The sequence below is a fragment of the Cornus florida genome, unplaced genomic scaffold (assembly GCF_030987335.1).
Source record: "Cornus florida cultivar Cherokee Brave unplaced genomic scaffold, ASM3098733v1 CherokeeBrave_3.0.0_Hap2_Chr10, whole genome shotgun sequence".
Taxonomy (NCBI): Eukaryota; Viridiplantae; Streptophyta; class Magnoliopsida; order Cornales; family Cornaceae; genus Cornus; species Cornus florida.
Window position 1 is genome coordinate 37,588,179 of NW_026775580.1, and position 24,773 is coordinate 37,612,951.

The window sequence follows — 24,773 nt, forward strand, 5'->3', positions numbered from 1 at the left end:
GAGAAGAAATCATATTCTCCCACAAGTGTCGATATGACAAACACGAAAATGGAGCATCCTTCCCAAGACAAAACAAATGTGACAACTCTTCTACAAGGAATCTCACAACAAAACCCTTACAGAAACCCACATACACACTACGTGCGACCGAGGGGAAACAAAAGGGAAAAACTAAATAGGGAAGTCATGCAAATAACAATGAAATGCAACTACCAAGAAAGTAATTCTACTCATATAGATAAAATCAAGGGTACATGCAGCAGGTCTCCACGTAAACACAAAATCATGTCACTAAAATATAGTAACAACATGGCATCTCTAAGCATATAAAGGAGGCATGCTAATGCCACACAATAAGAAGGCAAATGTGGACATACCTCCACCTACTCATGCATCGTAATATCATAAATCAAACTACTAACATAGTAGTAAACGAAACTGCAGAAGATAAAAATGATGTAACAATGAACCTTATGGACATCGTGTCCTAGAGTGTCTAGGTGAAAGGGAAGACCAATCCTAGCCATAAACTAACTCTAAAAACCAACGCGACAACAACTTGTCTCAAAACAAATGTGAGCCCTTACCACAATGGTAAGACTCTAACAATCCATCTCCGAATCTAAAGGTGACACTACAAGTGACACTAACAATGTAATGCTCTCTCTACCCGAAACATCAATCAATCGACTTGATCTCAAAAGCGTCATCACGCAAAGAGAACTCAAAGAAAATGGCAACTATAGCCATACAAACAACAACCAAATCAATCACTACGACTAATCCTCAAAACAACCATCATCATCATCAATCAAAGGGACAACGCCTATCAAAACAAAACTGTTGGCCTAAGGATTCTATCTAAAGGTCAATCTTATGTTTTGATGATTACAATCCATTAATGATGTTTATGTACTAATATTTTCATTGAGTGAAGTACAGTTGTTCAATCATTCAATCCTTAATGATGAGCTAGAAGTTCCATTTCAAGCATTCCAAACAATCAAGAAATGATTTCAAAGAAGCATCAAAGTGCAAAAAAATAAAGAAGAACTCGGTCTTCAACGATCATTTAAGCTTTTCAGCAAATCTTCATCAAGCCTAGACGATCATAATCAAGAAATGAATAAAAGGGTAGATAGGATGGTGAGATGCTAAGGTTCAATGTCAAAGTTTAGTTGAATATATTTTGAAGCTCAAAATTACAATTCATGCATATCATTCTCATCTCATCTCTCAAAGAACATAAAATTAGCTCATTAGGTTTTTTAAACATATTCATATGAGCCTTACATCATACTGGATTTCATTTCAAGCCTCCTACTGAAAGTAGAGAAGGCTCTACAAAAAGTAGAGAAGGCTCTACGAAAGTAGAGAAGGCTCCAAAAATTTAGAGAAAGCTCCACTTTTCTATTGAGCCGTCTCTTTTTCAGAAAAAGAGCCTGCTCCACTTTTTTAATGGAGCCGTCTCCATTTGAATTTGAGCCGCCTCCACTTTTGCAAAGAGCCGGCTCCTTCTAGGGTTTTGATCTACAATGGAAACTTTTTCATTTATTGTTGTCCAACCACCTGCAACAGCTATATCGACCATTGTTTATCTATAAATACAGAGGCTGGTCTGCATCAAAAAGTTACACACAATTACAGAGAGCATTCTACCATTCCTAAAAAGCATTAAAGAAGCATTCGTTGAGCTTTCATTCCCTCTGCTTTCATTTCATCTCTTCATTTCATTCTACTGTAGTAGTTCTAGGCTTCAGATATATATTCATCTTTACTATAGTCGTGAGCAGAACTGTGTACTTCTATCTTTGAGAGATTTCTTGTACAATTCATTTCTTTTCAAGTTATTGTAAAAGCGTTGGTGTGACCCAAAAGAAAGTCTAGGAGAAGGGTGTTCTCTTAGCAAGGAAGAGAAGCAAGGTCTTGCTTAAACTGAAGGTTTGCTCTCCACCATTAAGGAGAAGCTCTGGTGATTTTGGGAAGTCTCAAGGGGGGCCTTGAGCCGAGGAGTAGGAGTTTCCGAACCTCGCTAAATCGCCGAGTCATTGTTTGCAATCTCTCATCTCTATCTCTCTTATACTTGTGCCATACACTGCTTGAATATTTCAGTTTCTCTGTAATTAATAGCCTGTTAGATTTAATATTTTTAAATTGCAAAAATTGGCCATTGACTCTATTCACCCCCCCCCCCCCCCCCTCTAGAGTCAATTAGTGACTAACAATTGGTATCAGAGCCTAATCTCTAGAAAAAGATCTAACCATCTTAGAGAACGACCATGGCCAATACAAATTTTCATCAAGAAGGTCAATCTAACAATAGACCTCCTTGGTTTGACGGAAATGACTACAACTACTGGAAGATCAAAATGAGAGCATTTCTAAGAGGTGTTGATATAGATGTCTGGAAAGCCACAGAAAAAGGGGACCACGTTCCAACCAAAATTGTAAATGGTGAAACTGTTCCAACACCTGATATTGAATGGACCCTAAATGATCGTAGACTTGTACAATGTAATGTCAAGGCTATCACCAATCTCTATTGTGCTTTAAGCAAAGACGAATTCAATAGAATTTCGGATTGCGAAACAGCCAAAGAAATTTGGGATAAACTTGAAGTTACCTATGTAGGGACCAGTCATGTAAAGGAATCCAAAATGAATATGCTTGTCCATAAATATGAACTTTTCACTATGAACAACAGAGAAACTATTAGTGAAATGTATTCTCATTTTACTAACATTGTGAATCCTTTGAAGGCTCTTGGAAGATCATATACATCGTCCGACAATGTGAGAAAAATTCTTAGGTCTCTGCCTAAAAACTGGGAAGCCAAGAAGACCGCCATCTAAGAGGCCAAGGATCTCAATACACTCCCCATAGATGAACTTATTGGCTCATTAATGGCTTATGAGTTAGAGATGAATGATAGAGATGAAGACAAAGAAGCTCAAAAGAAGGATATAGCTCTTCAAGCCTCTGCGAAAAAAGTCACAATTGATAAAGCTCCTAATGATGATGAAGAAGAAGAAGTTGCCTTCATTACCAAGACAGTGAGAAGAGTTCTTCAAATGAAAAAATTCCAAAAGAGTAACAACTTCAAAAGAAATGGTGCATCAAGTGAGCAAGGAAAAAGAGAAGCACCTACATGTTTTCATTGTGGAAAACCGGGACATTTCAAATCCGATTGCTTTGCCTACAAAAATGAAAAGGAAAGGAAAAAGAAAGGCAAAGCCATGCGAGCTACATGGGAAGATGATGATTCAAATGGATCCGAAAGTGACGATGAACTCAATGAATTGGTCAATCTTTGTCTCATGGCCGATGAAGATGAGGTAAATTCTAATCATGACTCATTTGATTTAGAAACTTGATATAATGAATTAGTCGATGCACACAATTATTTGCTAGATGCTTTCAAAGAATTACATGATGAATTAGGCAAAATGGTTCAAAAGTGTGCTAGCCTTAGAAGAGAAAAGCTTATCATCTCTCAAAACCTTGAAAAATCTCAACTTGAAAATGAAACCTTGAAAAAGGAAAAAGAATTAGCTAAAGAAGCAGCCTCAATTGAGTTAATTTCTGAAAATGAATTATTGAAAGTCATTATTGAGGATCAAGTTGAAACCTTAGCCAAATTCACAAAAGGCAGAGAGAATTTAAGCATCATTCTTGGAAAGCAACGAAATGTTTATACTAAGGATGGGCTTGGATTTGATCCTCATAACAAAGATTCATGTTTATTAAAAAGGAAAAAGCCCTTGAACAAATTCTTTGTTAAAAATCTCTCCTTTAGTGCAACATGCAATTATTGTAAAAAGATAGGACATAAGATCAATCATTGTCCTATTAGGTCATGTAGGACATCCAACGACTAATCCCAAGTCCTGCTAAATATGCAACACAACATGCATAAACAATTCTACTCTACCATACATCACATGTCATGCTCTTTACATAGGAATTAAAATCATATTTAAACAAACAGCATACCACATGTAGCACATAAGAACATAAACATGTTATCAAACCAAAACATGTCATCATGAAGCAAATAAACACATAAAGCATAGCAACATTAGCATGATATGCACCAAAAACCCGTCTTCCTAAGGTATTCAAACCTAGGAACTCTGATACCACTTGTGACGGCCCAAGTTTTTCAACTCAGTATGTCAGTAATGAACCGAAGGTTGATCCAATAACGGATCCGAAATGCGGAAGCAAAAGATAAAACCAAGTTTATAGAGATAAAAATCATCCCTAAGACACCCAAGTGACTTTCCATGAAGTCATGAAATTCAAAGAGAACAAAAGCGGAAACAAAGGTCAAAACGGGCAAAATCTATTAACCAAGGGGCAAAATGGTCAATTCACAAATAAAAAGAGAGAATTGACTCTAAAAAGGTCAAACAAGGTTAACACAACCTAATATAACCATTTCATAACATTCCAAGAGGTTCCAAGAACTTTGAACAAGAATCCCACAAAAATGCCCTTTCCCGGTAAGAACCAAATCCCGATACTACTTCACTAAAACTTGAATAACCCCCACTGTGTTTTGAATCTAAGAATGGCATTGGTACCTGGAAAGCTGACTCAAAATCCATGAATTTAGGCTTAATAATTGCCCCATTTGGATTAGAAATGAAGGAGATATGACCGTTTGAAGTTGGAACAACAGTGCTGAAGCAAAACTGAAGAAGCCGGGGTAAGAAAGCTATTTCGGTCAAACGAAATAGAGTTTCGGTCGACAGAAACTCACAGAAACTTTTTTGAACATTGGTTTTTGAAGGTTGCATGGTTTGGTAGGCCGAAATAGGCCATCTGTCGACCGAACTAGAGTTTCGGTCAACCGAAACTCCTTGAAAAGCTGCTAAATGACCTGCTTTAAACAAAATTTGTTGAGGCTTCACCCAAGCCTCAAACCCCAACATGAATGTGGACCAAAAACATGATTTTAAGCTATACAAGCATGCTCGCAAGTGTACTTTATATATTGAAACATGTTACAATGGTCCATGGTCTCATTACATGACATTTACTCTAATTCACATGCCAAACCTCAAAGGTTGATGAAAGTACATTTCAAATGCAAAACTTGAAATTAAATACATACACTTGAACTTTAAAGCTGGTGGCTCTTGGCCTCATGTCATACATGTCAAATAGGTCCCAAATAGCGTATCTAAGTACACTTTACATACAATAAGGCAAAAAGGGTATGTTGAATCATACTAAGTGTTACATCTTCATAAGCAAAACTTAAACATGCTAACACTTGCATGTGAACAAAAATACTTTAAAAGAAGCTTCAAATCTACGAGTCACCCAAGACAAGTGCAAATCTCCAATCTTGAATCCTGTACCTGAACAAATCCCCCAGTAACTTCGGGGTAAGTAAACAAGTTTACTCGTAGAGAATGAGCATGCATCGACTCGATTTCTTTATAGATTTTTATAACAACATGGAACAATTAAAAAGGGTCATGCTACCTAACGTCTATGTCAAAGGTGAAACTCAGGGAGCATCCTAAGCTACCTTAAATCATTTCTAGCATAAAACGCATCCTTTATGCATTTTCAACAACATAGGTGCATACTATACAAAACATCAAGATATAGATTCTCAAAGCCATCACCTTGAAATCTAAAATGCAATAACAACTAAATATAACAATTTAGTATAATTAGAATTTCTAAAACCACACATCAATACATAGATTCTCTAAGTTACCAACTTGAAATCTAAAAGTGTGAAAACAACTAAATATAACAATTTAGTATGGATGTGCTTAACAACATCAAATCGCCAATAGTCAAAATCACAAGTCACAATTAAATATACTTGTCAACTTGGAATTGAACGCAAAATCAAATAGTGGAAGACTTGGACATCAAGCTCGGAATTCTGCCGATACCTCAATGGTTATTCCGGGCATTAACCCGCTGGGAAGACCACCCTAGTGCGCACTATCTCAATTGGGGAGAACTCATACCTCCCGCACTAGAGCCAAACTCTAGCCATATCACTTGTAACAACAATGTCCCAAGACTCCAAAATAAACCAAATAAGTTCACAACTTATACATAATTTATATAATGCACAAAATTACCTTCCATACACAAGTTGGTTGAAACCACACAATCCATGCCTTAGAGTTTAAATTCTAAAATGGCATATATAATGTAAATTACAAAGTGTGCAATTTATTACACAAGGCAACAATATATTCCATAAAGAAAACATATTCTCATGAATATAAATATAACAACAATGTTATCCAATGCTCAAAACACAACCAAGTGAATACACAATAACTCCAAGTCCATGATTTGAATATAGAAACAACTTCTAAAACACAAATAGATCCATGGAGCCATTAGATATAATTTAATTAAACAAAACATTTAAATTCTCTAGATTTCAAATTTATTCCAAATGTCCTCATTTTAATATATGTTAAAAAAGATGTCATGGTCATTACATATATCAAATCAAAAGTGTAAAATGAGCAAGATACCATCATATAGAATTTAATTAATTTAAATCAATTAAATCTATAGATTTCAAATGTTGTTCAAATGATCTCAAATTAATATATATATTAAGCACTAAGTCATAGTCATACCATATATCAAGTCTAAAATGGAATACAAGCAAAACACAATTAACTAGAATTTAAATCAAATTAAATTCATTTAATCTCTAGATTTAAAAGCTCATTTAAATCATTCCAATTTAATATATCACAAAGATCAAGTCATGGCCATGCCATATATCAAGTCTAAAATGAGTTACATGCAAGGTATGAAATATCATAAATTTCTGAAATTAACAAAGGACATGCATACAACTTATATTTCATACAAAAGCAAGTAAAATACTTGAAAAAATAAATTATAACACCCCCTACCTCAATAGAGAATTGAATCTCTATAATCCCAAGCAACCAAGTTCAAAAATGGAAAACAAAACAAAGGTTTTGAAGAGGAGAGCAAGAGGAAACTTTTGTCTCCCAAGGTTTATAGTCTAAAGTGAATGGAAGGCCTTCAAAAATTAAGGTCAAAGCCTAAGCATCAAGCTTCCCTAATAGTGGCTAGGGTTTGTGGTGAAGAAGACAATGTTACAAATGAGATTAAGTCTGAGTGGAGGAAATAGAAATTCTCCACTCACTATGTGATCCTACACTACCTCTCACACACACACTAATCCACGACTAAATTGTGAGCCTACACTTGTCACAAATCCAAGGCTCCTTCCTAGGCTTAATCTCAAGCCTACACTTGTCAACCATCTAAGCTAACAAATGCTCCAATCCTAGGCCAACAAGTGAGTGAATCTCCACTCTCCAAATGTCAATAGATTATGCTTCCAAGTCTCCCTACCCAAATGCCAACAAGTGGCTCCATGAGAATATGACACTTATCATATTTTCCAAGAATTGCAAAAAGGTCCTTTTAAAAAATATCTTCCAAATTAAATTACAAAATGGTCCCTAAGACGAAAAATAATTATTTTATATAATTACACAAAACCCCATAAATTAAGAATAATTACAATAAAGTATGCATCCACGCCCTTTATGAAACAAGTAAGCAATTAGCATGCTTTTTTACAAAAGTAAAAATACCAATGTCATGGAATTCAATTATCATGAATGCATGCAAAGCCGGAATCAAATCCGAGCATAAAAAGTGAGGTTATGCAAAGAAAAACGATAAACGGGAAAAGATGAAATAGGGAATAGTGTCGAAAAAATAAAAATGTGGAATTGATGCGGTCCTCAAAGAAAGTTGTCAATCCAAGGAAAAGAGTCTCGGAAACCATTTCAGAGCACTCGAGATGACGCTAAGTGACGAGAAACCGAACTCAGAAAGGAAAATATCAACAGAAAAAAAAATATTCGTGAAAATCTGAGAAAAAGAAAAGGAAGAAAAATAACCGAGTCATTACACTTAACGTCAACAATATAGATTTTTTATACTAATTAATAAATATTTTATAGTTTTATAGAAACTCTTTTTATAAAAACTATTTTTGTAATTTGAATTTTATTAAGTAATTTGTAATTTGAATTTTATTAGGTAATTTGAACACAGTATTGCTTGATAGAAATATAATTACACACCACACAGTTTTTCTTTGTTTAAGCACAAGGAAAAGGGTGAGTTTTACATGCAAAATTCAATTCAATTGGAAAAATTGCACAGACACTAAAATCTACATATACATGCAGCATATCTACAACAAAGTGGTAAATGATAATAGCATGGGCAAAATTCCACAAGACACGAGCTTGAACTCATGCATTGACAAGGAGAACGGAGAGGGATCATTTATGGGATCAAAGAAATCAAAACCTTCCAAATTCTCCTTCCATGTGAAGGATGCCTATTTAGACCAGACAAGCTTGTCTGAACTTAAGCATTTACAAAAACCCATGGAGAGTTCTTCTGAGAAATTCCATCTTTGTTCTATTAGAACTCAAAGAAGTATATAAATTTATACACTTCTGAGTCTCTCAAGACCCCGTGGGTTTATGGAGATTTTTAGAATTCTCAATTTCTGTCTCCTTTCCCATTCCTCCATGCCTTTATTTACAGCCTTGATGACGTGTGCCCTCTTGATTGATAAATAGGTTATTTGTGTTAGAGTTTTATAGAAACTCTTTAAATATATTTTTCTCTAATGTGATAGAGATTTATTGAAAATAAAATAGGTAATTTATGGTATAATTTCATAGAAATTATTTAACTTTCTTTAAATATATTTTTGTCTAATTAGATTTTATTTTATTTTATAGAAACTTTTTTAAATAATAGTATAAATTTATTAGGTAATTTGTAATTTGAATTTTATTAGGTAATTTGACTTTTATTAAGTAATTTTTAGAGTTTTATACTAATTAATAATTTTTTTTATATTACTAAATAAATACTGAAATACTGAAATATTAAAAAACTGAAACTCTTTTGCACATTTAATAATAGTATAAATATAGATATAGATAGATATAGATATATGCTGCAATGACCCACTCCACCACATGGTATGATATTGTTCGCTTTGGGCCTGAACCCGCACGGTTTTGCTCTTGGGCTTCACCCCAAAAGGCCTCATACCAATTGGAGGTGACACACTTACATATAAGCACTTCACCTTTCCTCTACCCAGGCGATGTGGGACTGTGCACCCGTAGCTCGCTAGTGTGGTAGCCTGACAGTGTCTCTCGCACCCGCCCACGGCACACCCGCCCACAGGGTCATCACAATCCACCCCCCTTGGAGGCCCGACGTCCCCGTCGGCACACTTCCGGCTGGGTCAGGCTCTGATACCATTTGTAATGACCCACTCCACCACATGGTATGACATTGTCTGTTTTGGGCCTGAGCCTGCATGGTTTTGCTCTTGGGCTTCACCCCAAAAGGCCTCATACCAATTGGAGGTGACACACTTACATATAAGCACTTCACCTTTCCTCTACCCAAGCGATGTGGGACTGTGTACCCGTAACTCGCCAGTGTGGTAGCCTGACAGTGTCTCTAACACCCGCCCACGGCACACCCACCCACAGGGTCATCACAATCCACCCCCTTGGAGGCCTGACGTCCCCGTCGGCACACTTCAGGCTGGGTCAGGCTCTGATACCAAAATGTCACACCCCAAATTTTAACACAAAGACTCTTTGTCTTGTATGTAAAATCTGATGTATAACTTCCACCAATTCTCCACATACATCCATCATAAAATATAACTATAATGAATCCCATCATCCATTTTATTAACATGAGTGTCTGACAAACACAAATCAAATCCATAAATAGAGGTGAAAGTCCCTCTAACACAACAAAACATCTATTACCACTGAAACAACTCGATAAAGTTTCATAAAACATTAACTTTATTACAATAATCATAATAAAGGAAAACCGAGCTAAAATCCAACTTCGTCACGCGTCTTCATCACGTTCTTACTCTACGAGCACCTGAAATGTGATAATGGGGTGAGCTCACAAGCTCAGCAAGAAATGCTAAACACAATCATTGTTCAGCAAGCTAACCTTACTTTGTATTCTCATATATATAAGCAACTCAATAAATGCATTAATTAATTATGCATAACCCAGTTAATTATAAACTCAATAAATAACCATTATTTATTTTTAATAAATCCGCATATCTTACATGAGCCCCGGGCTCACATCCAATAAAGTGGTGTGAATCGTATAGTCCCTGACTACCGAAAACACACGTGTGGCTGGATTGTACGTCTACTCCCCAGATGATCCCTGATCACATCCACACAATAAGAGCTCATTAGACCCATGGCCATAATAATAGGGTAGTGCACTCCCAATAGGCAGGTCCCTGACCATACCCAAAAGTCATCATAGGGTCAGTCCCTGACTACCCCTCCGACTAATCCAAATTCATCCATTAATTATTAATTATGATGAATTATGAAAGATACATTATTAATTAATAATTAAGTTAATAATTAATACACACAAATACACTTTTAATTTAAAAACAGAACTCTAAAGACCCAACTAGTGAGAGTAAAAAATTTCTAGATAAAGCCTAACATTAAATATAAGACCCTGCAAAATTTCAGAATCTAACTCCTAATAGGTTTTCCGTACTCTCCATTTTAGTGTCGAAAATAATACTTTTTCAGGTCTTAATTTCGTAAAACCATCAAACAGTCATTTTACAATCTGTATTTCAGCACAACTAAGTTCAGTGCACTTATAACTAATATTCTGAAAATTTCCTAAGTTATTGGGATAGCAATACTATTTTTCCTAATTTTCTTTAGTTTAAAATCAATTAAAACAGTAATAATTAAATAAAAAGAAAATTATTTTATATAGCACACAGAACCAATCCGTTTCAAATGTCCAGTTTAAACCCACGTCATTCACTAACAAATTAACATGCAATCTGACCCATCTATGTTCAGTCAAATCATTGTTTAGTAAACATATGTATTACATATACCATTATGTACCCAGTAACCAACACCTCTACATGGTTAACACGAATCAATGAATACATATTTTAAAATAACATGTATATATATAACAAAAATTCTATAATTATATATATAGAATAATTATATATATAATTATTTTCGCAAGTTCATATATATAACAAAAATTCTCTCTCTCTCTCTCTCTCTCTTTCTCTCTCTCTCTCTCTCTCTATATATATATATATATATATATATATATATATATATATGTCATCTATCAGGAAATAAAATAACTAAATTAAGGAATACATGTTTTAAAAATTGATGTTTTCAAACAATACCCATGTACCAATCTAAGATTAATCATCGTTAAAATGAACTCTAGTAACTCAGCAGATGACACTAAAATAATATACATCAACCTTAATAAATCTAAACTAAATTTATTTTCGATAAATTCATATGATATAAAACTTTAAATAATATTCTTATCAAGTCACAAATATAATATAAAATTACAAAGCAAGATTAACTTGCCTGAGTATGCAACTCTTTCTTTCCTATGTAAAGATTGGATCACCGTCCCTTCTCCCGGCTACTGCAGAAGGTAAGAAGTATCGATAACTTCTGTTTCTCTCTTTCTCCCTTGTTTTATTTCTTCCTTTTACGCAATAAGGAAAAATAAAATAAAATAAAACTAATATAAAGATAAGAATATCGGTAGGTGAGCTAATTTAGGATTCCCTTTAAAATTTCAACTTTTTTTAAAAAAATAACCTATTATCTCTAATATTCCTTAAAAAGTCAACTAAATAATAAAATATTCCTAATAAAAAAATACGAATATTACATTCTACCCTCCTAAAAAGAAATTTCGTCCTCGAAATTTGCGTATCTTATTCAAAGAGATGTGGGTATTTTCCCTTCATTTCTGACTCTAGCTCCCAAGTAGCCTCTCTCTCATCTTGATGATTCCACTACACCTTCACTAGAGGTATCTCTGCCCGCCTCAACTGTTTCACCATACAATCAACAATGCGAATAGGCATCTCAACATAAGTTGTATTAGAGCGCAACTGAACCTTTGTGCAGTCAACAACCTGCGTTTCATCCCTCAAGCACCTCCTTAACATGGAGACATGGAAAACATTATGAACAGCAGAGAGTTTGGGTGGTAAAGCCAATCTATATGCCACTTCCCCAATCCTCTCTGTGATCTCAAAAGGTCCAATGAATCGAGGAGCTAGCTTCCCTTTCTTTCTACCAAATCTCGTAACCCCCTTCATTGGTGATACTTTTAAGAACACTAAGTCTCCCACACTAAACTCCAAAGCTAGACGGCGTCGATCTGCATAACTCCTCTGTCGACTCTGAGCTGTGTGAAGTCGATCTCGAATGATGGCAACCTTCTCCGTAGTCTCTGGCACCAACTCTGGCCCCAAAAAACTACTATCACCAACCTCGGCCCAACATACAGGTGAACGACAAGGTCTACTATAAAGTGCCTCATACGGTGCCATGCCGATACTAGCCTGATAGCTGCTATTATAAGCGAACTCAACCAATGGAATGTGATCCTCCCAACTGCCCCGAAAATCTAGCACACAAGCACGAAGCATATCCTCCAACACCTGAATGACCCTCTCGGACTTGCCATTTGTAATGACCCACTCCACCACATGGTATGATATTATCCGCTTTGGGCCTGAGCCTGCATGGTTTTGCTCTTGGGCTTTACCCCAAAAGGCCTCATACCAATTGGAGGTGACACACTTACATATAAGCACTTCACCTTTCCTCTACCCAGGCGATGTGGGACTGTGCACCCGTAGCTCGCCAGTGTGGTAGCCTGACAGTATCTCTCGCACCCGCCCACGGCACACCCGCCCACAGGGTCATCACAATCCACCCCCCTTGGAGGCCCGACGTCCCCGTCGGCACACTTCCGGCTGGGTCAGGCTCTGATACCATTTGTAACGACCCACTCCACCACATGGTATGATATGGGTCGTTACAAATGGTATCAGAGCCTGACCCAGCCGGAAGTGTGCCGACGGGGACGTCGGGCCTCCAAGGGGGGTGGATTGTGATGACCCTGTGGGCGGGTGTGCCGTGGGTGGGTGCAAGAGACACTGTCAGGCTGCCACATTGGCGAGCTACGGGTGCACAGTCCCACATCGCCTGGGTAGAGGAAAGGTGAAGTACTTATATGTAAGTGTGTCACCTCCAATTGGTATGAGGCCTTTTGGGGTGAAGACCAAGAGCAAAACCGTGAGGACTCAGGCCCAAAGTGAACAATATCATACTATGTGAAGGAGTGGGTCATTACATATGCAGTCCATAGTGCATGATTGGAACGACGATCTCTGCATCAAACTGTTGAGAAATTGCTCGAAGGCATTGCCTGATGATAATAGAAAAGTCATAGTTATTGAGTTTGTGACCCCCTCAACAAGTGAATACAATAACATCGGACTTCCTCATGATGACAACCACAGATGACGGAAAGGAGAGAACAATAACAAAATTTGTTGAGCATCGTCATGAATACGATGATAACATAATAAATGAAATATGACATCATCATGAATATGATGATATAATCTTTCACTCGTTTAAATATAGTTGAATGTGTCTGACTTACAAAAGTTGCAAGTTTTGTTGAAACAAAGATTTTTCTAATTTCACAAAGAATTCATGTTTTGGAATTCATCAAGAGAAATATTGTGTAGAGATCAAGTGCACGGTGTTTCCATATATATCTGTTGCATTTGGCAATGTTGTGACCTTCTGATAAAAAATAATGTGAAAAACTTGCTTGCTTTTGTGCTGTTTCTTTGGAACGGACTTCTGAAATGGGTTTCCTATTGTTTGGAGTGAATAAAATTGTAAGCATAATTGGATTCAACTAGATTTTAAAATTTCAAAATTTATTGTTTGGAGATTTCTTGAAAATTTATTGACTTCCATGCAATTAGGAATTTACAGAAGTTTTATTAAATTATACCCAATTTCATTCTTCCAAATTCAATGAGAATTTGGTTCGAAAAAGAATAATCATCCATTTGCATAAATCCACGTTGAAATTCAAAATTGTAAAATTCATTGATAGAAATAAATAGTGTGCAATAAGATGCAAAAGGCAAGGCTTAAAAATGGGGTGCTCTCTTTTCAAATCCTTTGATTTTGCATCCTCAAATCCTTTTTTGGATTTATCCGAATTTCAAATCCACATGAACAGTTGACTTTTTTTTTTTCTTCTTCTTTCTTGCTATGTGTTTTGTGGGATCTTGTTGTTTGTAATGAACAGAATTAAAAAGAAATTGAATTTAACTAGATTTAAATTTTCAAAATGCAATTATTCTGGAATTCATTGAAAAATTATTTACTTTCATGGGATTTTGAATTTACTAAGATATAATTTACCAGCTTATCTAATTTTACCCTTGGTATTTTAAATTTCAGTTTATTTCAAAGGCACAAATGAAATTTCATTTTAAAATATATGTGAATATTTTTAATTTAATTTGCAAAGAAGTATATAAAGAGTAACTGGATTTTTTTTTTTGCACACAACGTGTAAGAAACTCCTACTTACAACAAAGTAGCAACTTAAACAGGACAATTATTTCAATTTATGTGGGTATGAAACCCACCACCTCACTCATATAAATTGAATTCAGTAACAACCGAATTCAATTCTTAAATTATTATTCCTGTCCCAAAATAAGGTGACATGAGCTTTTCTTAAATAGATTTTTTGGGCTTTTTGTTCTATTCTTGAGAAGGTTGCTGATAAGCTATAAAGGTCTAACTGTGAATGAAAAGTATATATATATATATATATATATTTTAGTAATTTACTCTTGTTAACTTGGATTTTTTAATTATATACCCATAAAATATTACTATTGTCTCCTGAAATTACTATAAATTTTTTTTATTATTACCTCCACCTAAATTTTTGAGTCCCTCCCTACCGTCACAAAATATTTTAATTCCTAATTCAAATAAATTTGATCAATTCTGTAGTTTTTTTATGCAAAAAAGTTTAAATAATTTTGATTCTAGTGGCAAGTCACTTGGGCATAATACTTCATGAAATATCAGGTTTAAGGTTTGACTCTCCTATAGAAGGGTGCAAGAGGATTGACACGTGTTTTTCTCAAAAAATAACGAACCTCGGCATGAACTGCACTAAAGAACATGAACATAAGAGCGAGCCCATGAAGCCCTATTTGCGGGCTCAATGGTGGGGTGGCATCTTCATATTGAAATATAATGACTTTCGACATTGGATATCTCGGCTCTCGCAAGTGAAATGCAATATTTGTTGTGAATTACAGAATCTCGTGTACCGCTGAGTATTTGATAGTAATTTACACCCGAAATCATCCGGCCAAAGGCACATCTGCTTAGGTGTCTGTTTGAACGATTTAAATGAAGGACTTCTTTCACAACAAACAAACTCAGTTTGTGATATGAAAATAGCATGGTATTTTGCCCCTTAATTCCTATATATTCATCTGTTTCATAAAATGTGTTAACAATGACAAATGTTAAATTATTCATTTAGGTAATTTTAATAGGTTGAAAGACATATTTGAGTAACATGAATAGATTCATAGGTTTTTATTTGTGAATAAATCTTCAAAAATTCAATAAAAATCAGTAAAACTCATTAAAAATCCATTTACATTGAGTTATGTGGTAAAAAGTTGCATATAGGTGCATTTTGTGCGAGGTAAAAAAAAAAAAAAAAAAATTCACGATTGTGATAACCAATTTCGTTATGTAAGGTTAGTACATATAATATTTCATTAACCAATTTCGTTACGTAAGGTCAGTAGATGCTTCAATCTCAAAAAATTACTTTCAATGTTTAGCCCATTATTTAATTTTGTGCGTAGTTGGACTACTTTCGTATGTGAAGAGGTTTTTCTTTTTGTTTCAAACTCATGACCTACCGTCACAATGAATAATCTTACTCAAAGGCCGAACCCTAGTAACTATAAGCATTTGAAAAAAAAAAAAACTATTATCATCCTTCGGCCAAACTTGTACTGCACACTTAATAATCAATATTGTTCGCTATGTACATGGTAGTTGAAACATGAGATGCTAATGTGACCACTAATTAAAAACAAAAAGTGCATATTATCAAGGACGGAGCCAGCTTGGGTCCGGGAGAACATCCCCCCTGTGCCCAAGGTGGCCCATTAAATTTATTATATGTATGGGTATAATATTTGAAAAAATTACTCTGTGTCCCCTCTAAAATTTATTTTCTTTCAAAATTAACTTTCAAAATGATTTTTTTATTTTTTTATACATATAAGTATATAATTTATGAAGTATTACTTTGTGTCCCCGAACCTAAATCTTGGCTCCATCCCAGCATATTATGAGAGAATAAAAATACACAGCCTAATAATTTGAATCCACAAAGCAGATCTGAAAGCTATTGAACTAAAAACCAAAATCAAATTGAGAACTATGTTCTTAAAGTAAATGTATGAGTTGAAAGGGAAGAAAAAGTTTTTTTTTTTAAAAAAAAAAAAAAAAAAAGGAGACATGAAGGACACAAATTACTGTCAATGGCTTCTGGAAGCCTGCAAGGCAGATATGGCAAAGAGGAGGATTCTTGAAAGCACACAGATAGAGAACTCTGTTTTGACTCTTATTCTTAATATAGCCTGACGAGCAGCCCCATTCAATTAAGAACCCCAGTCAACTTGAATTCCAGTAGCCCTATTCACTTGGATTATTTTTCTCTTTGGGCTGATTTTTAGGGCTAAGATTAATTTCCATAATTTGTGCCGGAAAACCCAACCTCATGACCGGAAAATGTCCGTGTTAGAAAGCGAAATGGAATTTTTTGTTTCATTCAGCCATGTGCAATTTTGAACATTTACGATTTTTCAACATTTAGCTCAAAGTAAAGATTTTACAGCATGATGTTTAAATTGACTAAAGGAAAAGTAAAAAATATATAATTAATTATATGATAGGCTTGACTACTTTGTTGTTTCGAATTTCTGATCTTTAAATTATAATAGATTAATTTTACCATTGTGTCAGAGCTCACATCTAAAAAACTGTATTATCTCTCACTAGTTTATATATATAATGACTTTTATCATGATTCGGTCAAAGTTGTCTGCAAATATTTATTAATCAACGTTCATCGCACGCTAAACTATCAAATAGTTACAACTTGTAGTCTTAAACTAAATCACACATTTCTTTTCAATAGGTACCCCTCTCAAATTCCATGCGCGCTTCAATTCTCACTCAACATCTTGTTATCTTATAACGAACATAAACCAATTCCATTAAATGGAAAAAGAGGGGATATAGAATCTGTTGATAAGTTTACCTGTCTCTAAGGTATCTATTCTTTTTTTATTGTAATACGTTGTTTTGATTGTATCGCACTATGTATCATTGGATAACCCCAAAATCTTCTATCTTTCGTTCAAATTTAATTTCAAATGGAGTTATTTCAAAGATATTTAGAATTATCATCCTCACTATATATGACAAAAAAAAAAACTCAAATTCTCACTATTTATGACAAAAAAAAAAAAAAAAAAAAAAAAAGAGGAAACATGAAAGACACAAATTACCGTCAATGGCAAAGAGTAGGATTCTGTTTATTATTATTATTATTATTATTATTATTATTATTATAATTTTTTCTTTTTTTTTTTTATCCATACACAGGCAAACAAATCATGAAGTAACATAAGAAAAAAATTGAAGAACAAACAAGCTCCAAATTTGTTGAGAAATAAGCCGACACACAACAACAGAAACCACCAACGGAGAAGAGTAGCAACGAGAGTGACTCCAAAGGACAAGCTATTATCAAGGTAACAACTCCAAGGCTGCATCCACAAGGCGCTGCGGATTGGGGAAAAACCACCCAACTCCGCACAAGAAGGCGGGAATAACAAAACCCGACATAGATCAGAGATCTAGTCGGAGACAAAACAACAGATCCACCCCGTCGAGCTAGAAAATTAGACAAACAGGAGCAGATCTAACAAAACAACAGCAAAACGGCGTGAAACCCACCCACCGAACAAACTTATTACAACACGCCGAGTTTATTATGCGGTGGGTGGTAAGTATCGACACCTCCCCACTCTTATGGGACGGAGTGGGGAGCAAACAGAAGGAGAAAACGAAGGGGCCGCAACTGAAGATTAGAAAGAGGCGAGAGAAAAAGTGATAGTAGAGAACGTCAAACACCAATTGCAGAACGCAAAGAGGAGGATTCTTGAAAGCTTTATTTTGACTATTATTCTTAATATAGCCTAACAAGAAATGTAACGACTCACTTCACCACATGGTATGATATTGTCCGCTTTGGACCTGAGCCTGCACGATTTTGCTTTTTGGGCTTTACCTCAGAAGGCCTCATATCAATTGAAGTGACACACCTACATATAAGCACTTCACCTTTCAGTCCCACCTGTAACTCACCAGTGTGGTAGCCTGTCAGTGTCTCGCACCCACCCACGGCACACCCGCCGACAGGGTCATCACAATCCAACCCCCTTGGAGGCCCGGCGTCCCCGTTGGCACACTTTCGGCTGGGTCAGGCTCTGATACCATTTGTAACGACCCACTCCACCACATGGTACGATATTGTCCGTTTTGGACATGAGACCGCACGGTTTTGCTCTTGGGTTTTACCCCAAAAGGCCTTATATCAATTGGAATGACACACCTACGTATAAGCACTTCACCTTCCCTTTCTTAAGCGATGTGGGACTGTGCACCCGTAACTCACCAATGTGGTAGGCTGTTTATATCTCGCATCCGCCCACGGCACACCTCCCACATGGTCATCACAAGCAATCCCATTCAATTAAGAACCCCATTCAACTTGAATTCCAGTAGCCCTATTTACTTGGATTATTTGTCTCTTTGGATTGATTATTTGTCCAAAGGACGAAGTTGGTGAAATATTCAATCAAACAACAAATACTTGAAAGAAAAAATGTAAATCTCAATCCAACATAATTATCAAATTGTCTTTAGTTTATAAGATAGTAAATTAAAAGATACAAATTTAGATAATTATTACAAAATTTAAATATTTAAAGTAGAAAAAAATGCATCAAACACCCTATAGCCAAGCAGTGAGAATACCAATGTTGTAGTTCTAATGACTTGAAAATTATAAGGCGTAAGATTAAATCACACTGAAAAGAAATGACACCTAAAGAGCTAATGTGTATTTATGTGAGGGGTTACGTTGAAACGATATAATCGTACATATTTAAATTGATATAAACGGGTTACACATGTTGAACTCCTCAACCTTAACATGAAGCGATTAATTAATGGGGTTAATTATGTTAACCTGTTTACGACCCGAACCCAATTAAAGTCAATCCAAATCCACTTATTTCGTATTGTGTTCGAATCGTATTGATGGATAGTGTCAAATTTGCCACCCGTATATAGACTAGGCCCAGGGACAGGTGTCCCTGAACCATGCTGGCATTAGAATTTTTTAGTTTTTATGCCTATAGTTTAGTGAATTATATAGAATACCCCCTGAATTTCTTTTTTCAAACCTGGCCCCTTAGCCATGCTACCCTATTAATTTTTTTTTTTTTAATTTTAGGCATATAGTTTATTAAATTATACGAAATTACCCTCTAAATTTTTATTTTTTTTTTCAAAAAATCCTTCAAATTCTTTATTTTTCCTCCTTCTTACTCTTCTTTTTCATTTTTTTCCTTTAATTCTCTTGAAAGAAAATTGAATTTCCTTTCTTCAAACAAAACACAATTTTTTTCTTTCAAAGTTTTTCCATATTTTTCTTTTACTAAAAAAAATTATTTTATAATGCGCCCCTGAATCATGACTCCATCCCTGGTCATAGCTAGATACTATAGTTTCAAGCCTGATCATCATTATCAAAAGCAAAATATAATATTGTCTGTGCGCACCACAAAAAAGATATAATTCAGTAATTCATTCGGACTTCCAAATAGTTTCTTCCTAAATCAAATTGAGTAGTGATTTAGGAATTGAATTCCGCAATTACTGAATTTGATTTTCATATGAGGGTTGGTGGGTTCTATCACATAATTTAATAATGATATCATATAGTAAAGCTCACCATTACATTTACATAAATTAAATTCAATAACTACTGATTCTTAATCATTATTTATTCAAAATTATGGTTCAACAATGCCTCTCTTTATCCCTCCGAGCATTTTCAATCATTCATAAATTACTCTGTTCAATTCACATTACAGGGAATAATCACCTTTCTTCACTATTGTAGGGCTAAAGATTAATTTCCATAATTGGTGCTGGAAAACCCAACCTCACGACCGGAAAATGGATGTGCTAGAAAGCTAAATGGAATTTTTAGTTTTATTCAGCCCCGTGCAATTTTGAACATTTACGAATTTTCAATGTTTTTCCATTATTTAATTATTACAGCTAGCTGAAAGTAATGATTTTACAGCATGATATTTAAATTGACTAAAGGGAAAGTAAAAAAATATGATTAATTAGATGATAGGCTTGACTACTTTGGAGTAATAGATTAATTTTATCATTTTGTCACGGCTCACATCTAAAAATTATATTATCTCTCACTAGTCTATATATAAAATGACTTTTATCATCATTCGGTCAAACTTGTCTGCAAATATATTAACCAACGTTCTTTGCACGCTAAATTATCAAATAGTTGCAACTTGTAGTCTTAAACCATCAAACGTACCAAAAAAATATGATTAATTAGATGATAGGCTTGACTATTTTGGAGTAATTAATAGATTAAGTTTATCATTGTGTCACAGCTCACATCTAAAAACTATATTATTTCTCACTAGTTTATATATAAAATGACTTTTATCATCATTTGGTCAAACTTGTGTGCAAATATTGATGAGCGTTGAAAAGTGCACATTAAAACCTCTTAAACTTGAGTATTCTACAACTTTTATCTATCTTACTTTCCTGTTTTAGACAAATTTCATATTATTGCCCTTTTAGGTGTTTATCCCCAAAATAAGTCAATTCAGCTAAATTAGAGCATAAAAGATGTAATCTCAAACTGAATGGAAGAATAGAGCAAAGTTGAAGCAAAGTGGTCGAAATCAGCAAATTTCGATCGATCAGGAATACTTTCGATCGATCTCACATTGATCGATCTCACCTTACCAAGATGGATCACACCCCTTGTCCTTATCCTCAAAGAATTTTCATTTTCGATTGATTCAACTTCCTTCAGATCGATCGAACTTCCTTGATCTTATCCTCACCTACCACTTTTATCTTTTTCCCAAAATCTCCTAAAAATATCTCAAATTTGTCTTTTTCTAGAAAGGCGCCGCCAAAGATTGATCGATCTGGCCTAATTTTGATGGATCTGGCCATAGTTCGATCGATCTCATCTGAATTCGATCGATCGAACCTCCTCAAGTCCGAAATTAAACAAAGTCCAGCTCATTAAAAGATGGCTCGTGGTGCAATCATTGAAGGGACCCTAGTGCACGAGACCTGACCATTGGGTGTGACACTTGGGTTTCCTATATAAGGATTTTGAGCCATTTTTACATCATATCTCACCATATCTTCATATCTCAACATAACTTAGAATATTATATCATATATCTTGGAGAGGAGGCTAGAGCTTGGAGAGACATACATTATTTTGGGAGTTCTTCCATTCTTCTTGGGTTTTCATCAAGAAGAAGAGCATTTCTACCATGGATATGGCCCTTGAGGGTTGGATGACTACATCAATGAGTGGCTAAACATTTTCTTAGGGCTAGAGTTAGCCCTAAGCATGCCTTCTAGACCTCAATGCTTTGTATTTTGAGGGGATTTGTGTTGTAATCTTGTCTTGACATTTGATTTATATATGAATCTTGTTGATTAATACTTCCAATTGATCATTTCATTCTATCCATATGTCTATGTATGCTAGAGTAGATGTTCATATGTTTATCTCTTGGCTTTGTAATATTGATGCATGTCTATGTGTATTGATGCTATGAATTTAGAGATTGTCAAGGCATAGTGCTTAAATAGAATACTCTTGTAATTTGTTTAATGGTTCATACTCATTTCTTGATGGATTGTGCCTTTACCTTAGTTTAATTAGTTTAATTTTCATGTCCTTAGCTTAGAAGTAGTGTAGTTACTTTACTTTATTAGATGTGAGGACAATCCATACTTGTTGTTTGATGTTCCATACTTATGAATGCAAGTAGTATAATTTTTTAACTTGTTAGTGTGTTGATTGTGAGCTTAAAGGAAGGAATAATGGCTTAGTTTGATATATTGTGTTATTCACTAGGTTGTGTAGACATTATATGCTTAATTAGTCAATCTATGCTTGTTGATTCAATCAATCACATCTCTTTGTATTGCAACACATGTTTCCCCTCATTCATTATACATTGAGTGTCTAGAATGGTGATGTTTAGTGGTGACCTTTAGATCCCAAGACCTCTCTCTCTTGTTCTCTATCCTTTTATTTATTTTAGTTGCTTTATATTGAATTCACTTACATTATAGTTTAATTAACCAACAAAACACCTTTTGATCACTCGATCTACTAATCCGACCTTGTTTCCATATTAACATAGCCCTCAATCCCTTGGGATGATCCCTACTCACCCTAACTATATTAGTAGTTAGAGGTAGTAGTGGCTCTTTATAAATTTAAACTTGGCCACCCTTTTATTGTAACTTTGGTGCATATGCGACGACACACACCAAGTTTTGGCCGTTGCCGGGGATTGATTTGGCAACGCCGTGTTTTGGAAACAATTAGGAATTAGTACTCTTTTGATCGTATTTTTACTTTATTTTCTTTTTAGTTACTTATTGTGTTTGTTTTTTATTGGCTAAGTGAATTGAGCAAAGGAAGTTGAGCAAAGGAGAATTGAAAGTAAGGAGCTAAGCTAAGCATAAAAAGGGCTAAAATCTAAAATTTGCAAAGCTAAGCGGAAAAATTAAAAAATGAATTGAAGTTGCTTAAGGATCCTTTGTGAGATCTTTCTAACTCAATCTTTAGTTAAATCGTCAGCTCGCGTGGTGGCAAGTTTTTACATTCTTAGATAAATCGTGAGCTCGTGTGGAGGCAATTTACTTTCTTTGCATATTGTTCAAGCATGGGAATATAGGATCATTGTACGTATAGATTTGTTGATTAATTTATTGTGGGGGCGAAGTGATTGCTATTTGATTGATTACTTGTTATTTGTTTTACTAGTGCATGCATGGTCGTAGGTCACTAAATCCTACTATTGTCCTTCCTAATTTGAATCTTGAATCGGTTGTTTGTATTCCTAGGGGAAGAGGTAGTTATCATCACTCCATTTCATCAATGGAGGAGCAACATGATGACCATGTGGAGGACCTTGGTCACATAGACCAACAAGGCATCCTCTACCTTAATGTGCATCATGACAACATTCAAGTATCATTAGGCATGCCTAGACCATTCATCCTACCACAACAACAAGGCCAAATTCCATTGGGAATGCCTCAGCCAATTTTTGCTCCACACCCTCCCATGGTTCAAATTAGTCACGGTGTTCGTTTAGCACCACCGGTTGGGAATCCTCCCATTGCTTTGCGTGATCATTATGTTCCAAATGAATACAATGCACCGACATGCATTCAATTGCCCCCATTTAGAGCACATCACTATGAGATTAAACCGTAAACCATTCAAATGCTTCCTAACTATCATGGACTTCCAAGTGAAGAACCGTACAAGCATTTGGATGAGTTTCTTGAAGTGTGTTCCACCGTGAAATACACGGACATGCCAGAAGAAGTGTTAAGACTCAAACTTTTTCCTTTTACCCTTAAAGACAAAGCAAAATATTGGTTCAACAATCTTAGGCCTTTTTCGATAATTTCTTGGGCAGAAATGCAACAAGAGTTCTTGAAGAAGTAATACCCGGTATCAAAGACCAATGCTATGAGGACTTCCATTCGAGAATTTTCTTAAGGGGAAGGGGAACTATTTCATGAGGCATGGGAAAGATTTATTGACTTGCTTAGAAAATGCCCACATCATGACATTCCTAAATGGCAATTAGTCCAATACTTCTTTGAAAGTTTGCCGGATAATCAAAAAGGAATGGTAGATGCATCTATGGGTGGTTCTTACCTTGATAAACATGAGAATGATGTTTGACAATTGTATGAAAGTATGAGTGAAAATTCCATGCATAGATCTTTGTCCTCTAAAAATGGTAGAATTCTATGTGGAAGGAAAAATGTCGGCTTATATCAAGTTGACAATTCAAATAACATAGTCGCTGAGGTGAAATCTTTAACTCAAATGTTTGATCAATTTTTGGTAAACCACAATTCGGCAAATCAAGTGTCTTCCTCCTCTAATCATGTTCATCATGCATCTACTAAATCTTGTATGACTTGTTCTAGTGTCTTACATACTACTTCCAATTGTCCCCATGGACATGTGAAAAATAAACATCATGAACAAGTTAATGTTGCATTTGTCAACCAAGGGAACAATCCCTATGGCTCACACTACAATCTCGGATGGAGGAACCATTCAAACTTCTCTTGGAAAGCTAAGGGGAAGGCTCAAACCCTCCCCAAGGTGATTTTCAAGGAAAGTATGTTCCATTTCCAATGTAAAGCCAAAGTTCCCAAGGTTATAGATCATCATTTCAATCATCACATGGAAACTAATTTTCTACCTCTCATTTTCCTAATCAATCATCTTATTCCCAAGGAAATTCTAGGAGTCCTGCTTTT